Raw genomic sequence first — 24,500 nt, 5'->3', positions numbered from 1 at the left:
AGTTCCTTACTTCGCAGCCGTTATAACCCCCCGGGTGGTGGCGTCAGGGAGACATCGTGAGAGCTGCGCTGCGTCGCGCCCGGGCTGCCCTCAGCCCTGGGGCCGGGCACCGCAGCCGGGGACGCCCCGGAGGCGCCCCGGAGGCGAGCAGCCCGCTTCCCGAGCGATTCCCTAGAGCGAGGCGGACAGCGGGTGTCCGTGCTTCCCCGCAGACCGGGTGAGGCCCTAACGTGGTCTCTCGGCGTTCCGCGAGTTCGGCAGCTTTTGAATCCCTTTCGGTCCGGTATTCTGTGGTGAACAAGCTCTGATATTGCCAGCAGAAAGACTTGTGGGGTTCCTCTCTCCCTGTCAGCGCAGGCAGCCGCCGCATCGTGCCTGGAGGTACAAATCAGTAACGTAGTCCTCAGGATGAGACATATTTTTTCCCATAGAAATAACTATTAATGATTCCCTTTGCCGAAATACTTAAGTCTGTTGAACAATAAAAAATTAAAAGAACTTAATGAAGGGGCTTTTAATATTGTGAAGTGTTAGAAGTGTTTAAAACAGACCCCTCAAGCTATTTAAAATAATACACTTTTTTTTTTTTTTTTTTCCCCACCCCCCTGGAAAATTGCCTTTTAAAATCAATGAGGACAAGTCTTAATGATTCTTCAATAAATTATTCTTAAAAACCCCAGAAGTCATGGCAGCTTTACTGTTACACCATAAGTGATCACCTGTGTTACACCATACATAAACAGCTTTTGAAAACAAACAAGAAAATGACTTAAAATGTAAATTTGAAAACAGGAATGCGTGGGTCCATATCCAAAAGTCAAACCAGTAATTATTATGGTTACATTAAATTAAGCTAAATGACACCACAACATACAGGATAACAGAGCTTTTAAGAAACGTGTAGTGTATTTTCCAGCATCATATAGGATCATTCTGGAGTGATATCAAAGTGCAGCTCTGGATTCAGTTTAATCTCTCTGTGTGAAAGTGGCAGTTACTGAAACAAGAGCTCCTAGTTCTTCAGCAAAGAATTGTAGCACACTATTACTAAGTATTTATGGCATATTCTTATATTCTTAGTCTTTGATCACCAGGGGGCACAAAAGCTCCTGATCTCCATTATAAAAATCCTGTAGCTTTCTATCTGAAGGTAATGTCTATTCACTACAGGGAAAAACAAGCAAATAAATTATACAGTGTAATGTCAGTTTTGTTACTGAGTAACAGGGTGTTGTAAATTGCTCATTCCTATTAAAAGAAAACCCTCACATACACCATTAGCATAGTAAATAAGCTATGGCATTATGCAAAAAATGACCAAAAGTACAGTACATACTATTCAGGCCATGAGCTTCAAGTTTCAAATATCTCCATTTGAGACTTCTGTACTTTCTAATTAGCAAAAGGTCATAATGCGTTCCCACTGTTATCAATGGGAGTTTTTCTATTTCAGAAGAAATAGAGCAGGTTTTCAACACCGTGTTTTTTCTAGGGACTATCTTGAAATTCTCTTTAGAGATGTTGGTTTGAATCAGAAAAATGTCAAAATGTCATGCTCCAAAAACCAGTAGCACAGTCATTTTACTTACAATTATATTTATTTTTTAAGAGCTTGGTGATTTTGAGAAAAGGGCATTTCTAAAAGTGGTCATTAAAATTTTCAGCAGGCACTCCGTTTTCTTTCTGTCTGATCTTTGCACTGGCTATATAAGAGAACCCAGAGTCCAATGGTTCCAAAAATAGATATGAAGTTTGAAATGGGGGCCCCTTTTGCCATATATTGTGTTTTCAACTCTGATCTCTAGTTCAGGAGCAACTGTTAGATTTCTAGTCTTGAAAACATATATGTTGAGTTCAGGTCTTTGAAAGCTACCAAGCAGTTTTCAATAATCTGTTTTTTGTATTCCTTCTAATATTTTATTCTGCTTTATTTTGCATCAAATCTCACTAATAATTTTTCCAAATTTACATACCCACACAGACAAAAATCTTCTGTAGCTGACTGCCAAAGTCTGGCAATTTTGGTGACATCTGTCATTTGTCCTGTAAGGAATACCTTTTCCTTTATTCCAGGGCCTAGTTATCTGGCAAAATCTTACATGCTGAAGATAAATAATATGGTAGGTAATTTAATATTTCTCTTAGATATTTTCTTCTTTTGCACATGGAAATAAGTAGCACTTGCTGTGGGAGCTCAGCTCAGTATAATTATGCAGATTAATAGCAATGAAGTATTTTAAAGTACCGTAGCAAATTAAATTACGTTTCTGGCAACATTTTGTTAGCCAACCAGAGAAAATTTTATGGAAGTGCAGGTTGAGAAACAGAAGAGAAGCTCAATGGGAAAACTACTGAAAATAAACACAGAGAATGAATAATGAAAAATGAATGCACTTTATAAAAATAATTAGAAAAATATCTGAGAAAAATCTTGTCTTTTCTCCTCAGAGGTGAAAGACATGTAAAATCATATTCCAGGATCTCAGAAATGTGTCAGAGTCTTCCAGCAAAAAAGGAGGAATTGTTTATCTGATATTAGCAAGGTAAGAGATCTTAAAAACACTTTTAAATTACAACAAGAGGAATTCTAAATATTGGAGTGACTGAAACATGAGTGGTTTATTTTAGTTCATTTTCACCACATAAGTAGTTGTTTGGTTTGTTAGTGGTGGTGTTGTTTTAGTTGGTTGGTTGTTTTTGTTAATATTCTGTCGCATTTGTCCTAACATGTCTTCGTGCACATTGTTTGGGGTTTTTTTCCACCTTCTCTCATTTGGCTCATGCACAAGAATTTTACATTTACCCAGATTACTGTACACAGATTACTCCATTTTTTTTCCATTTTTCTAGTTGCTGACTGTCAAAATGTGTATCTAGGATTATCAAAAACATAAAAAATGCTGAGATATTAGAAGCACCATCTGAAAAGTACCAGAGGGTAAAATTTCCTAGTATTTTTCCCTTGCTGGTTTGGGAGGGAAACAAAGAATGTGTTCATTGAAGAAAATCTGCACAACACAGCTGTGGACAGGACAGAATAAAATTTAGAAGCATTAATTATAGTGCGTAAGACCATGCTACTTTTCATTTTATCTAATGTTAGGCTTCAAAGCCAAGCTAGACTCCAAAAGCAATGTGTGCAGCAGATGAGGTTCAGTAAGGGAGTTTGCTGCAGCAGCTGCACCTTTATGCTTTTGCATTACAAACCATTAAAATGTGGAAAACATAAACCCACATGAAATAAATTCAGCAGCAGGCTAAGATTTTACATGAAGGAGTGAAAAACAAGCAAAAAGCTAACAGTATGGGAATTAATGAGGAGGAGACTGAGGAGAATAGAAAAGACGTTTTTGCATAGAGAAAGGGGAGCATATATATTCTACTAGCTCCAGATTTGTTTTATCCATTCCCTGTATTCTGTAAAGAAATATTTAAATACATGACTGGACATTTTGAAAGTATGTAGTTACTTAGCTCTGTTTCTTGAAATGAAACTAACAGCCTATTATGTCTTCATATACGTGCTAGTTTTCAAAATAGTATTCATTTACCCTAAGAACAGAAAGTGCTTGAATTGATCTTTGAGACCACTGATTAAGAGACTGATTTTTTGAGATGCATAGAACTTTAAAAGTGAAATTCCTGAGTAATCTTAAATCCTAAATTCATCAAAATTTGAAGAATTGGAATTGTCTCTAAGCAAGAACTCTAGTATGACAATCTGATTTCTCCTCTGGGCTCACTTACTAATTCATTCCTAGGAAAGCAAGCAAGTTTAGGATCTATGCCTCAATTTCTTCTCTTTTGAAAGGGAGGTGGTGTACTGACCTTCTTGTAGGTAGTACCTCTCAAAATATTTGACAAAAAAAACTTTAAGTGATACAATAAATACATCTTTTTCTGACTCGAGCTGCCTAATTTTTAAAAAAGCAATTTTAGGGTTTCTTAGTGTGGAACGGTCAGTCTCAAATGTTTTTTCATGAGTTTATTTGTACTTACAGTCCCTTCAGATATATTGAGAGAAACGTTTTCAAGTACAGTCATCACCAGATGTAAACGCACCATTATTATCACAGATATTTTCATTACCAGGCCAGTCACTATTTCTCCAAACCCCCATGTGTATAGAACCATGCTAGCCATAAAAAGAGTAGGTTTTCCTCTGCTTTGTTTCTCCTGTACAAGAAAAATGCACAGAAATCGCATTAAACATTGAAGTGAAATCACTAGTAATGATTGCAAAATCTCTTCCAAATTCTCTCCCAGGTCATTGCACCTGCAAAATGTCATGCAGTTCAGGTTTAATCTGAATCTGTTACCTTTCTGTACACTCAGAAGGTAGTAAGGCAGTAAGATAGCGTGCAGTTGCTGCCAAGTATGTCCTGCCTTACAAGCCACGCACCATGCCTGGAAAGACAGGCAGCAGAGCCTTCAAGTGGAAGGCTTCAGTATACCTTGGGGCATTCTTTAATGACACAAACCACTTTTGCAAAGTCTTGATAACTCAGCTTTTAAGCTTGGAGTGCAGCCAAGCTCTCTCCAGCTCCCTTCTCACCACGCTTCTGTTGGCTAAAGCATGCACTCACCAAATTTTAGAACTGCCTGTCAGCAGAGACACAGTGCCAACCCTATTCCTATTCTGTTTAGATAAAGGCAGAGTTTAGTCCTCACCAGTCCTACATTTTGCTTATTTAGTAGTAAATGGAGGAAACTGTAGTTATCTATTACAAGCTCATTACCTGCTTCAGGTATTTTTTTTTTTTCTAGCAGGTATCTAAGAAATCAGTTTGCAGATCATACTGATATCAAATTACAATGCCTAGTCTTATTTGGGAACTGCCCATAATATACATTCAGATTTTGTAATGTCAAAGGTTACAAAGGCATTAGATAGATGGGTTAGACACAGTATTTTCCATGAAGCAAGATCCATAAACAGTTGTAGCAGTGTTTTAATAGGTGGCACCTGTCACTGCTGGAACTCTTGACAGTACAACTACATGACATACTCTAGCCTCTTGTAGAAACATGCAGAAACCTCATAACAATCCTTTATGAATAAATTCCTGTGCCAAGAATATCAGTTATATCTGATGTAATTGACTGTTAAGGAAAAAAGGCCATGTGGTTGGAGTAGAGGATGGGGAGACAGAAATTTTTGGCAGAAGGCAAATATTGTGGTACTATATAGTAAAGAACTCCCTAGTATCTCTACTCTCAAGTTACAAGAAACTGGCTGCCTGATTTTCAACAGGAAAGATCTGAATTTTGGAGCAACTCTAACACCCATTGATTTAGTGGGGATCCTCATAAACGGGTTTCCCAATGGTGATAACAACAACAAAAAAAAGTAGTTAAAACCAAGACAGTTCAAATGCAACCATCTGGAGTGGCATTTTCCACTGCAAAGGTTTAAAAGGCAGTGTTTACTTTGCATAGAACTGATTTTTTTGTCTGGGTCTTTATGGAAATAGAACTTAACTGTTCCCCAATATTACCAATATGTTTCTATCAGTGTCTGTATCCCTTCCCTCCTACAGAATCCAAGACAATAACTCAGCAGAGAGGGAAGAAACATCCTAAATTGCTCACCTGCATTATTTAACCAGAGGATCCACATGGATGATGATGATGAATAGGTTCACTGCCAGGAAAACCTTTGACTGATGTGTGCTCTTGAGGCACCAGAGAATGCAACTGTGAGATACAAATCCACAGGAAAACAAACTTCATTAGCTCCACTGCTTACTGAACTACATGTTTTTTTAACCTGTCATGTATTATTCTGAAACCAAACTGAAATCCAGTCCTACATATATTACAATAAGATTATAGTGAATAAGTGCTTTCACGTGGAGAAAATGCCTGATATTTAAAAGCTCTGTACACTAATGGAGAAAGGTGTAACATAAACTCATTTTTTGAAGATTAAGTCAGACAAATCAGAGGAAAAGGTGCACATTTTCAGCTGAGAGAGCAAATAACCTTAGGAGCAGACAACTAAGGTGAGCAGAAATTCTCTGATTTTTTATGTTTTTATGTTTACAAATCAGATCTTTCTTTTTGAAATATGTAGTTTAACCATATAGAGATTATTAATTTCTCTCCATAGTAGCAGGTTGAAATCTTCTACTCAGGAAGTTAGACCAGATGGGAACACGTTTCTGTCTTAAACTGTATGAGAAAGCAAGAGGTAGGCAGTGAGGCTTGCAGGAGAGACCCACTGTGATCAGTAGAAATAACAGAGGGGAAATAACGTGACTGAATATAACTCTCTAAAGAGCTCACTGCCTCAGCATATCCTTCGGGTGAGGCAGGGCGCATCTGTTTTAGATGCCTGTAGAACATTTGGCACCTGACAGATCAGTTTAACAAATTTTGTTTTCATGCTCAAATATATTTAAATATTTTCAGTTGTCCTCATTTGAAACAACCAACAAATATACTGGTTAGACATAAGTCTTTAAAGAGCAAGGTGGGGCCACTTTTTTCCTCACAATTTTTAAGCCTTATTACTGTAGGAGACTTTCATGAAGAGGCTTAATAACATCAATATGAACTCTTGCCTAGGGAGCACCAAGTCCTGAGTGCTACTTACTATTGAAAAGATAGACATAATACATTCAGGTTAATTGGAGAAGACAGGAAGCCAGATATTGCAGGACTGATACTGGTTTATGATGTCTTGTCCTGCTCTTCAGATTTTGTTTATACAGAAATATTTTGAGAAGAAGCACTTCAAAACAAAAGTATGTATTTTTCGTGTGCAACCAAAAATTTGGTTGCTTTCAGTGGGAGTCAGTCAGGCTGTTTCTTAAAACCAGCACAGCCTCTTAATGTAGGATTCTCCAATACAGTGTAGTTGACTTTTCTGTAAGTCATCCGTGATCCTGAATACCATACTGTAGCAACAGCCTGCTTTAGCCTCTCAGAGCCCATACCTATGTGTCGCCTAGGCATAGATTAAGCTCACTGCAGAGAAGAGGTATGAGGCCAGGACTGGGAAATCAAGCTCAGAATGCTGTCATTCTTCAGTGAGTGAGCTAAGGATACCTTGATCATAGACGGGAGAACTTTTGCAGTTTCTGTACAGCCATGGGCATCAAGCAGGCTCAGCACTAGGGTTACAGCAGTGTGACTTACGCTACCCACCACAACTTGCCAAACAGTGAGACTTAGCTGCTGGTTGCAGGCATCAGAAGTTCAAGGTTAATCTTTCAAGTAGGAGAGAAGAAATAGGTTGTTATTTTCCAGGTCAGTGAAGCTGTTCATGTCATGTTCAGAGGAAAATTATTTTGGCACTCAGCAAATCCAACAACAGAAAATGTCAAAAGCTACCTGGAAATATCTGGGACCAGAAGGAGAACCTGCTGCATTAAAGGTCTCTACTCAAGGCTGATATCACTTTCCAGGGGATTACCTGTTCAGTAGGATTATTTGCCCTCAGCCCTGTAACAGACCACAAGGGCAGGAAAAAGTCATTGCAGCACAGGGTAGTTTTATAGCCAGATAAAAATATCTATTGTCAGACTTTCCTGGAAAGGCTGGACTACACCATCAGAAATTAGAGGCAGCTCAGAGCACTTAAGTAAAGTGTCTAATAGGGACATATTTCCAATAGTTGGCAGATGGCTGTGCTTCAATTGTCTATGCATGGAGTGGGCCCTCAAAGAAAGCAACAGCGCCTGTAAAAAGAGCAGAACTGTCTAAAGAGGCTAAATGCACCAGGAATGACTGTGAAGTTTGGAGTGAGGAATTGCTCTTAAGACAGCATCCTAAACCAACATCAGTCCTTGTCATTCATTGCGTAATGTTTGAGAGCATTATCTCAGAATCGTGTCTGTTTGTCAAATCGTGCTAAACCCACTGCTGAGTGAGAAATATGAAAAGCAACTCACCAGTGTTTCACTCCCACTTCTAATGTTGTCTCAGAGTTCAGAGATTGTTTCTAAGGAGGAACTCCTCCATCTCCTCCCAAGACAGATGAAAGTTGATGGAATTACTCACCTACCCGAAAGACCCCAAGGGCCATCATGAAATCCTCCAAGCTGTTGAGGCATCGTATGTGTAAACCAGGTCCTAGGTTCTCATGTTGAAGTTACACAAACTTCACTTTTTTCACACATATCCAAGACTGAAACCATGCTCCATCTTTCACAACAACTGTCCAGTCATACATCCAATAATCTGGGATGGTCTGGCTGTTTAGCATGTCCAGGTGGGACATGGCTTCCCTCCTGCTGCTGTTGAGACGCACTGCAATAGGAAATGGGACAGTTGCATGGCTGAGTTTTTATACGCAGTGTAGCAAACAGGTGCAATCTGCGGGCTCAGACTATGGCTGTGTAACACTCCAGGTAGCTGCAGGCTCCTGAGCCTCTGCCACGGATGTGCTGATGCCCTGGCCACCGTCCTCAGCTGCTGGTCATACTTATGTCTTGCAGTCCCAGTCTGACTGACTGGGCCTTGACCCAGGAGCACTCCTGGGCATGAACAGAGTCACTAAGCAGATGGATTTGGCCTCATGGTGCCTCTCAGGACTCTTAATGAAGGACCCTGAAGACCTGCCTTCTGTGGCAAACAGTCTCCCTAGTCAGCCCCTTCTGCACTTTGCAGTGATGTGTGACTGGTACTCTTGTCAAGAGTCAACTTGATAGGAACCATGGTTCTTATTGTCACAACCTGAGCTCCTTCCTACAAGATGCTGCACATGGCATGTTACAACAGAAGTTAATTCTGTAATTCTTCACAGTAGCACACAGCAAACAGCGTGTGCAAGACACTTAAGAGATTTTTGCCCCAGGGTCACATTTTCTGAAAGCTACTGCATAGCACAGGTTTAAATTGTCTTAAAGAAGAAAAAAAAAAAAAAGAGAAGAAAGGAAAAAAAAAGAAAAAAGGAAGGAAAAAAGATTAAAAAATGAAACAATAAAAGGGAGAGAGTTGTCCCTGTCTTTTGGGGAATGTATTCCCATTTAAGCAACCTCAGTGCTGGAAAATTTTTTTAAGCATTTCTTTCATCAGGATTATTTTGTGACCTGTCAGAGTCCCTTTAAATGCTGGCAGTAATTCTTTGCCCTTGCTGTTTGCCACCTCCAAAATACTCATCAACAACCACAGCTATGTATCAGCTGTTACAGAACCATCTGTGCAGCCCTTGATTTTTTTTCTTCCAGATTGTCATCCTCCTCCTGGAAACTGCAAATGAGACAAAATATTGTAGCGATGTTACACAGTAGGGCAATATATTGTTAGTGGCTAAATACAAAAGAAAGTTTAGAGTAGTGGCTGATGACACCTCAAACAGCCCACAGTCCACAAGTCTGCAAAATTAAGATGATAACAATTGTAGTGAGCAACAGACAAATACTTAAGGCCACTGAGACTTTCTCTCTCTGAATGTGAAGTCTGATTTCTACAATACCTCATTCAGTTTTGGAGGAGCTGAAGCTCAGAACCTGAGACTAGATTATTTGTTTCCATTTTGGTGATTTCAGTATCATCTCAAGCTTAGCCTGAAGCCTGGAAATCAGTAATAAAAATACAGATTGGGATGTGTTTTTGTGCATCACGCTGATCTGTAATTGCCCTCTCTTTTTCTACTTGAAAACAGAAAGAAAACTTTACTTATACCTGTGTTGTTGGTTACAACTTGTTTCGAAGAGCCTGATTATTTCTGTCTGTCTTTGTATGAAAGGCCTATCTTTTCATTAAAAAGGATTAAGAGATATAACAGGCTCTGAGAATCAAAATTCAAGAACAGCCACACAGGTTACTGATTATTTAAATCAGAAAAAACGGGCAATTTTGTAGACAATAGATGCAGAGTTTCAGTGAGAAAAAAGAAGCAACCCTGATGTAGGTTTGCAATGTTTGCTAAAAATAACATAACATTCTTGTGGTCAAATGCATGCTTAGGTAATTAGATCATTTGATTCACAGAATATTAGTTTGAATAAATACAGGGCTCCAGAGGGCTCCAGAGCTCATTCTCTTTTGTCCTCAGGGAAGTGCCCACTTGGTGTAATCCCAGAGAAGACAGCAGTTTTGCCTGGGCCCCCAGGGCACGGAGCTCATCCTTTGCCACACATGACTGCATGATGTCCCTTACTGGCTGCCATCCTGAGAATCTACTAATTCAATTTCTCAGCATATTCCAACTTGTTCTCTCTGATTTTCTAAGTCCTGAGAGTTCAGGCAGTTAATGTGTTCTCTGCTAGAGGCGATTATCATATTAATTAGTCACGCTTCAAAGCTTTATATGGAATAGACTGAAGCATTTAACAGCCAAAAGTTATAAAGCCACCTCCTAGAGTTATGTGAAAGAGATACCACAAATAGAATCTTCACCAGAGTTGCTTGCCACAGAAGAAGTGATTCTCCCTCTGGCCACAGGGAGCCAGGGAGCCACCACTGTGAGCCCAGGGAAGAGGGCAAACCCTGGGTCTCTAAACTCCCTGCCACAAGTTACAGGGATTGCTGTATCTTTGAAGTGACCTTACTGGTTGCACCTGGGCTCCCATTAGCTGTTTTCTCACCAGCTCCTGCTGATAATCTTGCATTGTTTTTAGCCGGGCATATAGAATGCATATGTAGCAAACTACTTGTACCTACTTGCGCACAGAATAAGTAGTGCAGACTGTCATCATAATTCTAAGTTCCTTTTAGACTGCAATTTTAAGGTCACTTTGCAAGATGAAGGATGACCATTAATCTATGAAGTCTTAAGAAACAATAACACTTGCTTGACCCTAGAGAATAATCCAGGTTTTGTGTAATCACACCAAGCATATAACTTTTAAACATTTAGTTCTCTCAGTACAGTACACCAGTAGCATCATAGACCAGAAGGCCTAACCATTATCTCACCCTCCTTAGTTTTGGTATTAAGGTACTGGTAGCACTCAGCTTCATAGTGCTTTCTAGACAAGACCATCATATTAAATGCATTCAGCACCATTAGCTTCTCTCTCAAGACCTCTAACTGACTCTTAAAGACAAGATTTGTGCTGCATTTTCCTGTTTTCTCTTTCCATATTGTTCCCACCAAATTTCAGTTTGGTAACCTGGATGATCTGAGATTGTGTAGATCTTCAAATGAGGGTAGAAAAAACTTAAATGAACCAGCAACTTGACAGAGAGACATCCAGGGAAAAACTGATTAAGGTCTACAGAGGGATCAGTTTCCCTTGTTTTCTCTTCAGCATATGATCATATTTTCCTTTATATACACTACAAATGTAGAAATAAGCCTCTTTGGGCATTTTAATTTTAGCTAGGCATCTAAAGAGGTGTTCTTTCATTTATTGAAATACTTAACATTCATTGTCATGCAGTCTCACTTATCAGAGTGCTTAAGTGTATGCCTGGATTTTGTCTAAGAGTTTAAATATTGAGACAGTTTGGACCAGTAGGTTTGCTGAACTGATTCTCACTGTGCTGCGTTAGAGGAGTGCTGATAGTGCCATGGACCTGCCTAGTGTCACATTAATTGACAATTAATTGTTGATACAGAAATTGTACCTGCTAATGCTGAGTTTCAGTCTGTTGCCACATCTGCTGCTCATTTCTGCTCTCAAATGGAAGTAGAGCTGCTTGAAAGTGCAGATGTGGTCTGTAAAACTGAAGTCTCAGTCCAAATATAGCCTCAACTCCAAATGTCCCCAGCTTTGTCTGAAAGCTAATACTTCCTAAATGAAAAGCTCCCTCTGTTTCTCTATTCTATGTATGTAGCGGAGATAAAGTGTATAGCACAGGACTGTTCCTCAGAGGACTTCAAAATTGCTCTGTGACCAAATGATATTTGACGTTTCCTTCACCACTCTGCAAGGGTGCTCAGAGGGCTGAACTACTCATTTCTGCCATGGACGCAAAGCCACCATTTCACTTCCCTCAAGCTAAACAATGTATGATGGGCAACAATTCAGAATTAATTTGACAGTAATGGAGATGGCAACTATTACTGTGAGGTATTTCTGCTATGAACATTGTCATCCTGTCCTCATTTCACCCCCCTCCCCACCCCCACTCACAAGTTTTGGTGTTACAAGGAATCTCTGAACAGCAGACAACCCCATATACAATGCATACTCATATACATTACTGTCTAGGCAGAACAAACGCTTTGGACTTGATGGCCTCTGTGGGTGCAAGAGCCCTAAAGTCCCACAAAACTGCAACTCTAACTTGGAGATAGAAAACAATCAGCATGGGGCTACAAAGTGCATAACACACACCGATCCATGGGAAGTGTCACTTTCTTCTAAACAGGAGACCAGCATAGAATCATAGACTGATTTTGGCTGGAAGGGGTTTTTGGAGGTCACATGGTCCAACACCTTGCTCAAATCATAGGACATCTAAGGCTGTTTCGATTAGGAAACTGTAGAACATTTTATTTTCTTTCTGGCTCTTTTTCCACTAACAATGCGCAAAACAAACTGGTGGTAAAAGGATGCGTTCTGTGTACATAGCTAGGAAAACCAGTAGAGGTTAAATTTAAAATATGCACAATTCCTTTCTTTCTAGCACTGGTATCAATGCACAATGAATAGTGTTGAGGCCGATGTAGTCATAACACCAGACATTACTGGCTACAATCCCTACACAGTATCAGTGGATCTTCTCCCTATCTACAATGATGTGATTTATTTATGTATACACAATAATTCAGGTCTTGCAACTGTGAGAATGAGGGCAAAGTCCTGAAATAATGAATGTCCATGGGCAGGGGTGTCAAACTCATTTTCACCAGGGCCCACATCAGCCTGGCGGTTGCCTTCAAAGGGCCGAATGTAATTTTAGGACTGTAGTTACATTTATACAGCTTCAGGAAACAAGATTATTTCAGGGGGGCTTTCTAAATATAACTTCTACAAGAATAACAGACTTGCCTACTTGGTCTAATGAGTAACGTCTCTGCTACTTGCAGGTAGCGAGTATTTCAGTAGGCTACAACCTGAATACAACCACCTAGCTCCAGGTTTAAGTCGTTCCTTTCCTTTGAACGAGGACAACAGGAAGGCCAGTTATCCACGTGTTGTGGTTAAAAACTGTGAGGCATGTTTTTATCTAAACCCACCCTGCTGGTTTTCCTGTGTGGCCACAGGCAATTCAGGCACCGTGGCTGCGTCACTTGTGTTCCTCTGGAATGAGATGAGCTCTGCTACCAACGTCACAGCACACAGGTAGTGGTCAAGATTTTGCTCTTTTGATTGGTTGTAGCGTAGAAGAGCAAGATGCTTTCATAATTAACATTCTCATGCTTTTATCCTGTGCGAATTTATTGCACAAACCAAGAACTATTCCTCAAAGAAACGCAGAAGATAAATTCTCTCAAGCTCTTTCATGAGCAGGAGGGCCAACGATTGCTGGATTCCTATAGATTCGAGTTCTTTGTCTCCCAAACTCTGCTGCATGTTCCCCTGAAATGCCCACTGGCACAGACAGCACATACTGCAATTACTGTGCAGCCATCCACAGGCCAGCCAGTTTATATAAAATGGCCAGGTTCTAGCAAATGCCTGTATTCTGCCTGATTTTTTTTTCTCATTAAGCTGGGGAGTCTGCCCTCCATACAGCTATCAATTTTTCAGTAAAAAACCCTCTTAGAATCATATTTGAAACTTCTGTATTATTTAAACACAACTGAGAATGGCCAGTAGACCTGAAAGCTATGGAGCAGGGTAACAACAGATGGATCAGCCTCAAAAATCATATCTTCTTAGGAAACTGAGGATTTTTCTCCCATCCCTAATGTGTGGGATGGAAATGCAACGTGAAAACCCCCCAGACAACCTTCTGGTTTATGGCAATAAAATGTAATATGATACTCTAAAGGCATTTTCATGTTTGAAAGGTAATTTCCCTATGTTGTCATGACAGGGATGAATCCTTTTGCGTGTCTTAGATAAGCATTCAATAATGTGATATTATAATCATTCTAGATTTTAAAACCTTTTGGTTTGTGGATAATCCAACATTCCGATAGCATATTTTATTGCAAATTGCTAATATGATGAAGTGGATAGAGAACATAATTTTGTCTGTAAATTTCGTCTTGACAAATGTCAACTATGGGTAACCTACAGTTCTAATGCCTTGAAAATATAAAGTGAGCATAATTTTAGAGCTGTCCTTTGTTACAATTGAATCTAGCTTTTCAGCCTTAAGATCAGTATTCCATTAAGCCACAGGCTGATGATAGAAGTATAGGTAAAAGTACAAGAAGCACCCTGTTCTTTGCCCTGGCTAAGTGCAGACAGTCCCAATAATTATTTTAATACAGCTTACCCTTCAGGAGAATTATAGCGTAGTGCATTTGTTCTTACGAAGTTAGCATTGACAGGAAGCTCATAGGAAAGTTCAGGATTTTTTATGAGAATGCTTTATTCTAAGCTAACAGGGAGAGCCAGGAAGACCTGCAGCTGTATGTGTGCCGAAAGGAAGCAGTGTTACTGGGTAAGTGCCATAGCAGTAGAGGTGTTTATTATCTCAATTAATGTCGGTCAATGTACAAATGTTGTGTATGAAGGTTAAGTGATACGTTGGTGTGTCCAGCTGGATATAAGTAATGATTCATTTTAGAGCAAGGGTACAATTTAAATGGATGTTAGACTTTTGTCGCAAACTTTTGGGGGTACAAACCACTATAATGTCTTGTTTCTCTTACATTGATGTGTCTGTTAGAAATTGCCTTTCAATCACTTCCTTACATGTTCAGCTTAGACATAGCCTGCAGCACACTTTCTGGAAGCTTCATGCTTGCTTTGCTGCTATATATTGTGTCAAAGAATCTAAAAATGGATTCTTAACTTTTTATAGATCATTGCAACTACATGGATATGACTCAAGCAGAGTTGCAGGAAGAAACAGTATCTTTTATTATTCAGTCTAGTAAAATACATTTTCTCAATAGGCCTTTCCTAATATCTTTAATGGAAAACCATACCATATAGTTATCATGTGATCCCCAATTAATGAGAATTGGTTCCAAATTCTTCTGATTAGTGTCAGCTGGCCTGCACTGAATCCTCAGCTTTAGTTCAGTAACTTCAGTAGCAGTGTGACCATTTGCTCTGTGCTTCTCAGTGGTACAGATCGCTGAATTCTGCACAGTCCCTGTGAAATCAATCAATCAATCAATCAATCAATCAATCAATCAATCAATCAATCCTGTTGCCTGTTGGCTCACACAGACAGCTTAGTCAGCTCTGTGAAAGGTTTCATTTTTTAAATGAAAAATTCAGGTGAAGATTGCTGCTTTAGCTGTCTGTGATTCAACTACTTGTAAAAAATAGCAATGTCCTCTAATATTCATTGACTGAATAGTACTGGTGTACTGGAGTGATCATCAGAGTAAGATAATTTGTAATTTTGAGTGAAAATAAGGTATCAGTGTCCAGAAGATCTGAGTACGCAGTTTGTGGTTGCATGGGACATGCACCAAGGGAAGAGGAAGCCTAGAAGACATACCACAAGGTGCTGGATCCAGATTAAACCTCTCGTGAAATGGAGTTGGTAGTCCTGTGTTTCTGAGGTGAAAGTCATATTGGTCCCATCCAACGGGTAACACCAACCTGTTACTCAGCCTCTGTAGTTTCACTTCAGACAGGATCATGGAGTCTGGTGTTTGTTTGATTCCTCCTGAAGCTAATTCAGCATATTGTACTGGCAGAAAATAGCTAGTTTTGCTTTAGGTGGACATAAGGATTTTGTCAGTGTTTTTCAGTGCAGAACTCAAAAGCACAGGGAGGCAAAGTCACTTGGTAGGCCAGAGGGGCACGGCTTTCAAGTCTCTTCCAGTGCCAGCCCAGTGGACCAACCACAAGGTTTCATGTGTTGTTTCAAATATTTGAAATGGCCTCCAATGTTTCAGTGTCAAAATCAAGAGTATTCTGAATTGGGCCCTTCATTTTCTTCTCTCTCCCTTCCACATTTTTAATCTCTTTCTCTCCGCTGGTACACTAAGTGTTCCGAGGTTTCAGACAAATTTGGAACATTTTCATTTTTAATTAATTAGTAGACATCAGAGGACCTGACACCTTTCATAATAACCATAAGGGTTGAATAATTTAGGTCTGAGTAGTCAAGGTCAAAATATGTTGCTTCATGTGCATCTTACACTGACTTTATAACACCACAGATGTTAAACTACAAAATCTTCAGAACCCAAAGATCTGTTTTCTCTCAATGAACAGATTAAACAGTATATGTTTTTAAAATTGAAGATTATTAATGGCCCAGTGACATGGCATTGCATGTAGCAGCAGTGCATCTGCTCGTTTTTAGGTTTGTTCACATTGGCAATAATACTCAGGATAAAGCTGCTTCTGTCTTTAGTACAGGATCTGTTATGTCACGGGAGGTTCAGTGTCTGCAACACAAGCACAATTACGTAACAGTGCTTCACCCACAGGATCTGATCACGTGCGTTAGTCAAGAAGGATGAGAGGCAGACGTTTGTAGGGATCAGCATTCCTGTGAACACATTGGATCAGAGATATCAACAGACACCCCCATGAAAATGGGCCCAAGGAGCGGGTGACCTGGTTTTCTTAAGACATCGTTCTCATTCTTCCTAAAAGTAGGAATGTGATCATCTCTGTTTGGTTATGCTAATCTGTTTTCAAAGCTTGATACAATTTGTCAGAGCAGGCTATTTTACAATTATAATAGCTTTTAACTCAGGGTGTTCTTTCTGCAGGAATAGATGCAGGAGAGAAAAGGGAGAGACTGATCTCCAGGCAGAGCTGCACAGCAGCACCAGTTCAAGTAGAGAGGTGCTACTTACAATATCACTGGCGCATTTGGAGACCTGCAGCGGGAGCTGTGTTTCAGAGCAAAGTACGTGTGCTTGCACATGCTTGAGCCAGTTTAACTAAACCATTGTAAGATGGTACATAATTATTTCTACAAAGCTGCTTCCTATCTCCTACATTCAAATCAACTGCTTCAGTCAAGTAATTATTTTTCTTCAGATTTTTGGAAAGAACAAGCTAGAAGTCAAGCACTTATATCAGAACAGAGTAAAAGGCAGGAAGAGACACATTGTAATACAAATACCATGGGTCCCCTAGCAAGGAACAGTTCAAAAGAGGGCATGGTAGAACTTTTAATTTGCTGCTGAATAGGCAACCAACCCTCATAAAGGTGAATACTGAGTATTTGTCCTATAACCTCGTCTTCAGTGGTGAGCTGACCAGGCCTTTCTCCTAAAGTCTGTTTTTATTCTTCCCTGAACTTTTTTCTCCTCCTCTAGCTCTGTGTTTGGTAACCTCTCAGACCAGTGCAGCAAGATCTGACAAGCACTATTAGTCAGCCCTCTGCTGCCTCAGCTCTTGTGCCATTGTGTTAATACAAACCAAAATCAGGGCCCATTTAAATCTTTACACCACATTCTGAACGTAACATATTGCCCATCTACAACTTTTAAATGTAGAATCATAGAATGTCCTGATTTGGAAGGGACCCATAAGGATCATCAAGTCCAACTTCTGTCCCTGCATAGGACAGGCCCAAAACTCACCAGCAGAGAAACAGAAAGGTGCAGTAGTGAGCTCTTCATCTGCCCCAGATAATTCAGACCATGAATTAAGACCTCAGTGTTCCCCTCCATTGGGGAACCTGGGGCGAGCCCGTACTGTAGATCAGAGAGGCACTGCTACCAGCAGAGGCTGCTTTTGACTGACTGCACATGTCACTGGGAACTGATCACAAATCATGTTTTAAACATCACACAGTGATGTAGACTCGACTTGGTTTGAGAGACTGAGCAGTACTCTTCCACAGGGCATCTCACTCACTCAAGTTAGACAAGCAGGTGGCCCAGCTTCAGCCTTGGGCATTTACTTTCAAATTCATTCCCTCCCTGACACATCTTTTGTTGAGAAAAAGCCACTACACAATATAAAACAGGAATTAAACCTCAATACATTTGCTAGCCCAAACATTTGCTCTATACACAACTAATGCTAGTCCTAGATTCCTAATGACTTAAAATAAAAACATAAAAATTAATGTTTTATAAAGCTGGAAGAAAAGACTTCCCAGTACAGTGCAAAACCATAATGTGTCCTTTACATAATGTTTATTCATCACTTTAAGCAGCTGTAAATACCACTCTTCTTTTTAATTTGGCCACACTTGCACTTACCGCAAAACTTCCAGTTTTATGCAAAAGTTAAAGCAAATTTAAATCTCTAGCTATACTTCTAAGTCTTGTAGGTTTATCACATGGCCAAACAGAAGTACCTTCCCACCTCTTCACTGTCTGTGTTCTATGGTGCAGTCCTGAAATAAGTGAGTTTTCTCGTTATGTGAAGCATAAATATGAGCTGCTACTTTGCTAAAAATCCAGAGAGAACATTGTCATCAGAGTTCTTCCTCAGGTCTGGGATGGCATGAGGACAGGGGGAAAGTAAGGCTAATAAGAGAGCAGCTTCTTGTTGGCTATTTAGCTGAAACATTTATTGTAAAATCTCTCAGCCACTGCTTGAGCACAGGCTCAAGACCCCACAGCTGTTGGTCTGAGAAATTCCTATTTGGGACAGCACAGCAAGCAGTACAGGTGCTAAACCAGTGACACAGCAGCCCAGGCCTTCCTAGTAAATCTGGTTCAGAGTTAGTTTAGCAAATACCTGGTATCTACTGCAGATCAGGTGAACATAATGTAACAAAATGTAATTAGTAAGCTGCTGCATCGCCAGACATGACAGTAACCAGATCTTTTAAAAGAACAAGTATGTCCAGTCCAAAATCTCAGCACAGATGTTATCATCCTCTTATTTATACTTCTTCTTTTGGCGAGGATGAAGGACTCTAACATTTCAGTACTAGAAACTTCCATTGGTGATGCAAGTTGGAAGAATGAGACTGAGTGTCCTGAAGGACTGAGGTAACAGCCTCTGCAGAGCCATAGCAGGGGTGGCAATACTGTCATTCAGACACTAAGGTCTCGAGTGATCCAGGTGCAGCTGGTGGCTATTAGCTTTTCTTTTAGAAACCTTCTCCAGCCTCCAAATGAAACTTAGACAGAAATAGCAGGTTTCTCTCTAACTGCAGCAGATAATTTCTGGAAGGATTTTACATTTAGGAAGTGTTTAGCAGAGACAATTATAATCTCAAAGAAGTTGTAGACTTTGCCAAAAGTCAAGACTTTCCTGCAGGTTGGCCTGTGCAAATATGTTTGTAGCAACTATTTGTTTGGAGTACAAAGAACAAACAATAGCCAGCAAGTGGACCACAGCCTTGTGCACAGCTGAAACCATAATTTTATCCTTCATGCTAAACTTTAGTTTCTCCATATGCTCTTAAGCTGCTTGTTTTCAAACTAAACGAGGATCCTGGGCATGAAATAGCAATCCAAATGTTAAACCACCCTGGTTTTAGCACCATGGAGATTTGGTTGACTGAGGCAAGAGCATCACAATTCAAATCAGACACAGTTTAACTTTTGCTGAGATTAATGCCACATTCTGATATAGGCAAAATCCTGGCCTATGTCTTATCTGAAAAAAAGTAATTTATAAAAAAGACTAATTTACTAACTGTTATTATAAATCCTTGTAGGCTACCAGGATTCACCCTGCTTTCCCAACCAAGATTAATCACCAGAAAATAGTTTGGCCACACCAATGCTAGTATTGCAAATGATTCAAGCAGCTCATGTAGCATAGTGGGGGTGCACTTCATTATCTTGCAAGCCCCTGGAAAAATGTGCTGGAATACAGGGACCTACCGGAGTGCTCCAGTTTTTAAAATCACATATCCATGGAGATGGTGCCCTCATGAGAGCTAGCCATCCTAAAAACACACGTAACTTGGGTCAGGTAGGGATAAAAGTAAATTAAGTGTGAAAACTGCAAAGTTTTATAAAGGTTTATAAGGACAGGAGAAAGAGTCACAGTTTACTTTTCTGAACTCCTTCCTGAAAACATTCTAGGGCAGATATTAAGCCAACAAACTGTAGATGCTGGGCTTATCCACTTAACCTAGTGTACATTTTCTGGGCCAGGCTGCATTTGAAGAGAGGCCCCAGGTGGAAGAAGCAAGCTAGCTTTCTATCCTTGTCCTTTTCTGAATGAGATTTAATGATCCCTTAAAAGTTATGAGTCCCCTTTCCCATTCCTCAAAATGTATAAAATTCTTTTGTCTTTTCCACTGATTTGACTTTTTTTCTGCCTCCAGCTTTTCAGAAATGCAAATCTCTTCCTGGCAAAAAGGAGAAACCATCTTTGATATTTGATTGAATCACTGGCTGTCAGTGCACAAGACAGGAAAGAGAGTAAGTCAGTCTCCTTGCGGAGCCTTTCCATACAGAGAACATAGATTTTGCATAAGCATGTAAGTCAGCTCCTAGTCTTTATGAAAACACATAGCTAAGGCTCCTGCACAGACCTTACTGCTTGCTCATTAACTTGGTCTTAACTACAGTTATCACCACAGTAACACTTCTGGGGTAACTGACACCCAATTTTATCTTCGAGGTGTGTATTGACAGCAGTGATCTAAGAACACAGGCTCCAATTTCAAAGAAATGTGGGGTGGGTTTATTTCTTTTATTTCCCCCTCTTTTGTTTTTTAATTGAAATACATGGGGTTTTTTTCTAGGAAGAAAGTCTATGTACTATCTTGCATCCTGATTCTGGAAGATACAGCTGTAATATAAAGCATTTTGCATTAACAACAATTCAGCTCCTTCACAAAAGCACAATGCTTTAAAATTATTTAGTAATTAATTTAAAATCATAAGAATCTTAATTAAAAATCAATGCAACCTCAAGCATGAGAGGACATATTACAAAGAGCCAGAAATGGATTCTCAGTTGCAACACAACGTATTCACTTGTCAGGTTTAGGCACAGAAGCCTTCTTGTTTGAGTTTGTTCTGGTTTACTTTCAGCCTGTAGTCTTTAAAGAATCCCTGATGAAGTTAAAACATTTAGCCAGATTATGACATAGAAGAAGACCCATCAGTTGAAAAGCTGCAGTTTTCTACAGCTCCTTTTTTTTTTTTTTTTTAAAGTTTTAGCCTTCTTAACCTTCAATAGCAGATGATGCAGCAATCAGAAGAAATGAGTCTAATTAACTGTTAGCAAAATGTGTTTTCTCTCCCTTCTGACTTGGAAACACTGAAATATTATAAAACAAATCAACAAACAAACCCCAAAAACCAAACCAAAATATCCCACAAAACAAACAAAAAACCCAGTCATACTGAATTTCCTAGGTAGGTGCCATGCTTGTACATTACCTTTATCTTGTAACACATACTTTTCGTATCAAGTAAGGGTTATTACCATCACCTGGACACTTCCAGGCAGCTCTGTGAAGCAAGGAACTTTGTGTTCCTGCAGTTTTGTTCATTTAGTCATGGCTCTGGCCTTTCTTACTACACAGCTTATTCCTGACTCATCTTCTGAGCTTACAAAATACGAGATAAAAATAGATTATTGTTCTATCTAAATTCCCATAATCCTTGTGCTCATTAAAAATAAAGTCATGCAACTGTTCTTAGTCAGGATTGAACTAATTAGTGCAACTGGCATTTCTGACCTTGAGATATCTACCCTTAATACACTCAGGTTTGCTGTGCTGCCTGCGTTACCATACACAGCATATATATAATACCTCCTTACACAACAAGGTACCAGAGAGATACATGCAAACCGGAAAATAAAGGTCAAGAGCTTTTTGCATAGCAGTACATAGCTCTTCCACATCCTCACCCTTTGGCTTAGTCGAATATTTTGGATTTATTTTCATATAATAAATTAAAGGGCCACAAATAAAAACCAGAGGCCAGCTTTTCATAGATCCTTTAGGGAGACAGAGCCATTCCCCAGAGCAGCATGTTGTTTTTCCTAAACAACTGCTTGGGTCTCAAAGATTTCAGGGAGACAAAGGCAGATGCTTATTGAACTTCACCTCATTTGAGTGTTGTTTTGTTTTTTAAAGACAGACTAGAATGAAGGCCCCATTTGTTGACTTAACCTTATAGAACAGCTTTATCTTTTTGATCTGCTTCACGGTGCAGTAAAGTGAAATGTGTGCATTTTTGTGCAGGAAATTAAAAACTATTGGCAGTAGATTTCTTTTTTTGCTGTAGCTGCTAACATATTTACTGCTTGATTTATAGATGTTTCACTGGAGTCAGGAAATTACTAATTGTAAATCCATTAATAAATCTAATCCTCTCACCATCAAGCTGTATTTAAATAAGTATTTAAATAAATCATACTGATAGGACCATCAATTCTCTGAATGTTAAAATAAAAAGGAGAAGGAACCTAACTATGCAGGTGATGGATCTATCAGATTGAGAATGGAAATTTAAATAATTCAGAGAAATCCTCAGTCATGGTGTTACAGTTGAACTGTTTTTTTGTAAGCCGTACTCAGTTTTGTAAACTACGTCCAAGATTCTTACCTCATCTTGAAGCTTTGCAGGTTGTATTCAAGTTCTTATCTTAGTTTGAGAATAGAGAGCTGAAAGGTAGTCCTTATCTTATCTTGAAAGTGTAGGATGTGCATCCAAGAATCTCACATGATTTTATAATGAACATATGGATAGTGCGCATGTGCTGTGACAAGAGGTGAAAAGGACACGAGTGAAGAAGCCTACTTACTTCATCCTGAAGACCACCTAAACGACCACCAGAGGACACTGCGCATGCTTAGAGTAGTTCCAAGATGTGGTAATTGAGATTGTGAAATAGTTGTGCAATCTAATGAATACGCAACACATACGTTGTAAACCTAATGAATATGTATGTGACCAAATGGTATAAATGTAGTGGAGTTTGAAACAGTTGTTGAAACCAGCTTTGAGTGTGAACCCCTGGCTTCCCAGCGCTGAAATAAAAGCACCGCATATAACTACGTCTGTGGTTATGTGTTTCGTTTGCTAACAATGGTAGACTGACAGAGGTATATAGAATCAGGAAAGGCAGAGAAAAATAGATACATCAGGGATTTTTTGGTTTAAACCTCTCATAACACAGGAGGGAAAAAACAACCAATGCAAAGACAGATCAATTTTAATGAATTAAGCTTTTCCTGAAACAAAGTGAACTCTTCAAAGAGATTGTAAATGATGTCCAGGACTGATGAGTCCTCCTCAAGCCCCAAAATGCATCAGGACAACAAAAGAAAACTGGCACTGAGGAGGCAAACTAAAAGGAAAACAAAATAGGGTATAAATTTCAGTGGGCCAGGAAATAAGCCAGCGTCTAATGGAAGGGTCAGGAAGAAAATTGTGATATATAGCAAGGTTGTTCAATGCTTGTCCACTCCAGGGATCCTTACAATTTTCCCTGAGGCACTTGTCCTGGCTCTTCTGGGTGTGAGGATAATGGCTCAGACATAACTGGGGCCTGGTTCGCTAGGAAGGCATTTTAATAGTTATTCCAAACGTGAAAATAATATATTGAGTAGTCTGAAAAATAAGTATTTTATTTGTTGCTGTTTCTTGCAGAATCAGGGTCTTTGCAAGCCTGAAGCAGAAAATGGAAACATTGTGTTGAGAAGTTAAAGGCCTAAAAAAAGAACTGGCCAGCTAGCTACTACTAAAATTTCAAGTTCCATAGGCTTTCAGACCAAATGACAACTATCTAGTGTAGTTACCTGCATAACGTAGGTCACAACCTCCCGCTGTCATTAGGCTAAACAGTACCTACTTCTGTTTCAGCTCTGTAATAAAATATTTAAGACAATGGTTTTGATTTCAAGACTTGAGGGATGGAGAACCAAACACATATCCAAGTTGGGGCTATTTTCACTCCCTCATTCTTAACTTGGCTACATTCTGCACCAAACTGCTGCCTTTTAAATATTTTCTTCCAGCCTGGAGTCCACGACCAGCAGTACCTGCCCAGTATTTGTACATAATAGAATTGTATTTTACTTTCCCTTGGGTAAACTAAGCACACTACACTTTCTTCTTCCACTAAAGTAAGTTTTTCCCAGATCACCTTTGTGGCTTTAATTGGCTCTGTCTGGGGTCTCTTCGGCCACGAGGTGGTATACCTTCATTTCGGGGGGAAAAATGGTTTATTCAAGAACTACTGCTAAAAATCAATCTTGATCTAGATCCTTCTCTCAGCACATCTGAGAGACTTGTGTAAAGGGCACATGGTAGTTGGTGTTACAGGGAGCCCTTAGAGGTTGTCCTCCCACACACTGTCTTCTGTCTGCTTAGCAAATGCTTTGATGTCTATAAAATATTCACAGTATCACAGTATGTTTGGGATTGGAAGGGACCTCGAAAGATCATCTAGTCGAATCCCCCTGCTGGAGCAGGAACGCCTAGGTGAGGTCACACAGGAAGGTGTCCAGGCGGGCTTTGAATGTCTCCAGGGAGGGAGACTCCACAACCTCCCTGGGCAGCCTGTTCCAGTGCTCTGGCACCCTCACTGAGAATAAGTTTTTTCTCAAGTTTAAGTGAAACCTCTTGTGTTCCAGCTTGATCCCATTACTCCTTGTCCTATCATTGTTTGCCA

At 39.6% G+C, this 24,500-nt stretch overlaps 1 long non-coding RNA gene across 9 annotated transcripts; it reads left to right on the top strand.

Annotated features, from left to right (window-relative positions):
• The first annotated feature begins 41 nt into the window (after positions 1–41).
• On the top strand, positions 42–22,881 carry LOC136099848 (uncharacterized). Of its 9 annotated transcripts, none has more exons than XR_011738209.1 (8): positions 42–217; positions 2,074–2,120; positions 2,449–2,543; positions 5,541–6,005; positions 14,398–14,460; positions 16,706–16,845; positions 20,188–20,284; positions 20,611–22,881. It is a non-coding gene; the product is annotated as an uncharacterized lncRNA (long non-coding RNA). The 9 variants fall into 9 exon arrangements; XR_011738203.1 differs by having other exon boundaries at positions 42–381; XR_011738207.1 differs by lacking the exon at positions 2,074–2,120.
• Positions 22,882–24,500: the final 1,619 nt, after the last annotated feature.

Source organism: Patagioenas fasciata, chromosome 3 (assembly GCF_037038585.1).
Source record: "Patagioenas fasciata isolate bPatFas1 chromosome 3, bPatFas1.hap1, whole genome shotgun sequence".
In the NCBI taxonomy this organism is placed as follows: domain Eukaryota; kingdom Metazoa; phylum Chordata; class Aves; order Columbiformes; family Columbidae; genus Patagioenas; species Patagioenas fasciata.
This window is presented reverse-complemented; position numbering and strand designations above follow the sequence as displayed.